General features: G+C 33.5%; 1 long non-coding RNA gene across 1 annotated transcript in view; it reads right to left on the minus strand.

Moving 5' to 3' along the window:
• LOC118339409 overlaps positions 1-3,108 on the minus strand; it is a 6,101-nt gene extending 2,993 nt beyond the window's left edge. Inside the window, exons 1-2 of the long non-coding RNA XR_004797305.1 lie at positions 2,951-3,108; positions 92-184 (exon numbers count right to left, since the gene is read on the minus strand). This is a non-coding gene — a long non-coding RNA (uncharacterized LOC118339409). The remainder of the gene's footprint in view (positions 1-91; positions 185-2,950) is intronic.
• Between the last annotated feature and the right edge of the window lie 398 nt (positions 3,109-3,506).

Raw genomic sequence — 3,506 nt, forward strand, 5'->3', positions numbered from 1 at the left:
AGTTTGATTAATTCTTTAACAATGTGAGTATTGATTACTGACGCTGGCTGATCAGGATCATTATAAGCTTTTTTTGTTACTCAGTTTTCACCTTTTGTCTGCTTGCAGGACGTGGTGCTTGTTTTCTCCGGCTGCGCCTCCCCTCTCACTGCAGCCTGGATCTTCTGCGCCACGTACCTGCAGGCTGGGACAAGAACAACATGGGAACCGATCAGTGGAAGCTCTGTAATGGAGTCCAGCACTGAGCTTCAGTCAGGTCATAATTGATCAGTATTGATTAGTCCTGTAAACCTGTCACCTTTTAGAAATTCCCTATTTTGAGATTGATTAAAATGAGAAAGCTAGTTATGTAGCCTTTACTACTTTAACCCTTTTAATTTCCCATACCCGCGAATTAGCATCTGCTTTTAAACTCTATGATACATCAGATTGCTGTTTTCAGCCACTATCAAATAAACCTTAAATAAATCAATAAACAAACATTAGCTAGCTAACTTAGGATGTGACTATACATTGCTTTTTTTTCTTTTCAACATAGACGAGCCTATCGTATCTAAGCGTGGGAAAAAGCACCCACTGCATTTGCAAATAAAATATATGCGTGCACTCATTCACGGTAGATGACAGTAATTCATCTGTTCCCCTCCTGATTGTCACGATATTTATTAAAATGACGGATCCTATTTTAATCTCTCCGTTCGTATGCAAACCACAAACAAACTAAAATAAAGCAAGGCTGCATACCGCACTCTTGTTCCAGCCTTTCTTTACACGTTTGCCTTTTTACATATTCAAATTTAACAAAATGCCCGCACGGATTCAGAGGCTTTTTTTTTCTCCATTACCTCAAAATGTGTGATTAGTATTCACACTGAGGAGGCTTTAATCTGGAAATGAGCTGACCTCAAATAGAATATATTCACTATCAGGGATTTCAAACTCCTGCAACACCAAAAATATAATCTGAGAATTTATTCTAGTTTTGAACTTCATATACAATTAAAATAAAAACACAAATCTATTTTTAAAAATGTGTGCAGACTAAGCTGAAGAGAGCCGGTTTCAGGGCTGTAAACAATAAAGATGATATAAATTGATGTAAAAGGCAAAAGCTAACAGGTGCAGTTGTTTTATTTATGTCACACATCTCTGCCAAATGATAATGAAACTGGATCATCTGACGGACTTCATGTCCCACAATGCCGTCTGCTCCAACATGGCCTCATTTAATAAAACGCGTCCTCATTAGTCCTCATGTGAATTTCTAGCTTCAAGTAAAAATCCAAAACATTTGATTCTTTATTAACGAGGCAGAATGTATATGAATCTTTGATTATTTCTTTCATGGTAGAATATGTAATATTTATGACTATTATTTTGAAACACACATAATCTGATCTGAAGTTTAATGACGCCGTCCTCTAACTGACCTCCGACCTGCTGTGCAGAACTCAACTCCTCACAGGGATGAAGGAGGTTCAGGGGTTAGAGAAATGTGCTGTATCGGGCAGTAAAGTATTAAAAGAATAACCTTGAGAAGGAAAACAATGTGGGGTTGCCTTGTGGAGCGAGGACGGACTGACTACAGTTTACTAAAGCAAGTAGAATTTATAAATAAAATTATTAATGAAGTAGAATTGACTTTATTTTATGGAAAATTCATCTATTAGAAAGTAAAAATGATCATTAAAAGGCTTGAATGTAAACATTACAGTATTTCTTCCCTGAGAAATAATACTTTATGTTTATGTGGTCAGTATTTGGACATTTTAATTAATTTCCAGGTGTTTCCAAGTTTTCCAGGATGCTTGGGAATCCTGTTACACTGATTAAAAAACATTTATCTAATGACAACATAATTATACAAGATAATCTGTCAATTAACAAACAAATCCATGTAAAAAATATGTATTTTTACTGTTGTCACTAATTTTACATAATTTAAAAATATTAACAGTGTTTATGTATTAAAAACATTAAAATAATGTGAAAATAAAGGACATTTTCTTTGAATAAGCAGTAATTTTATGATTATTTAGTTGTTTTTTTTTCATTTTTAATGTTATGTTACATTAGACATGCAAACTCAGGCTATTTGTGTTTGCATTTATTTAAAAAAATACTAATAAAAGAGTAAAATAAACAGATTAAATTACAGTTGTTTTTTTTCTGAAAGTGGACGTTTTTATGGATATATGGTCACTATGGATAGTCAAGTCAAAAAAACAGACAGTTTATTTATTTTAAATATTATTTTATTGTTTGTTTAGTATCCTGTTTCGTCTGTTTAAATAAGTAAATATATATAATAAAAGGACCGTAAACTTAAACTAGGTTAAAGTTTCTTTATAAAACACAGCGATATTTCATGGAAAAACCTTTATTTATTTAACATTTTAAAGGAATTTATACAGAATAAAGTCCTTTTTTAATATTACAGACTGTAAATTGTGCTTAAAACCAACATTACAGCATTAATATGTTTGTTTTTATATCGCAAAACTGTGAGTGTGATACTATGTTTTGATGGTAAAAACCTGAATTTATACAGTAAAATATGGATTAAAACTCAAATATTTACCTTAATAGTAGTGTATATATTTCTTTTTTTATGTTTTCTTTTACCATTATTACTATAAAGTATATTCTGTATTTTTAAATCTGACTCATGGGATGTGAATAACTCTTGGCAGAGATCTCGGGCTGCACTTCCTGGTAGAAAAATGCTGAGTCACTCTAACAGTCAGCTGTTTTTTCTTCACAAACAAACTTTTGGAAACATGACTTTAAAATAAAAACAAACAAAAAAGGCTTTCAGGTTTTTATATTTGGTTTTAGTTTAGGTTAATAATGGAGTCTCAGAAGTGTTACAGTCTAAAAACTTCAGTCTTTACTTTATCCGATCAGTGTCATTATTATTGATTAAGAACACAGCCGATCGAGGACTCACCATTGATGATCAATCACACCATTTTCTCTCAGAAGTGTTTTCAGCTCAGATCAGAAGCTTTGAAGCCTCAGCGGTGAATCAGGAGTGTCTGTGTTTGCTCTCAGCTGTCGTCTGACACTGGAGCTCTTCCTCAATAACAAGTTAAACCCTCCTCTGACAACCCCGCCCCCACCCCCTCTGCCCGGGAGGGGGGGGTCCTGTAGAGCCGGTCCTCCCTGTTTCTGTTGGTCCATCTGCAGTTTCTGTGGTTCCTGTTGGACTGGATTGGTTAATGTTTGTCTGTGCTCCATTTGCACTGTTTTATAATTTTATTCTTAGTGTTAAGGTTCTTAATTTCAGTTGAATGTAAGTTTAATGTATGTAATGTATGTTTTGTATCTGGATAAATAAAGTATCTATCTATCTAAAAATCAGATTTTAAAGCTGTAATGTGCAACATTTACTATTTAAAATCTCTATAAACTTACATTATCAGTCTGTTAACATTGTATCATAACCTGGGACCTGTTAGCCACATGTTTACCATCCACTCTTTAGATCTTGGTGCTTTTTAACT

Source organism: Morone saxatilis, unplaced genomic scaffold (assembly GCF_004916995.1).
Source record: "Morone saxatilis isolate NCDOM2014 unplaced genomic scaffold, NCSU_SB_2.0 Contig5, whole genome shotgun sequence".
Classification (NCBI taxonomy): Eukaryota; Metazoa; Chordata; class Actinopteri; family Moronidae; genus Morone; species Morone saxatilis.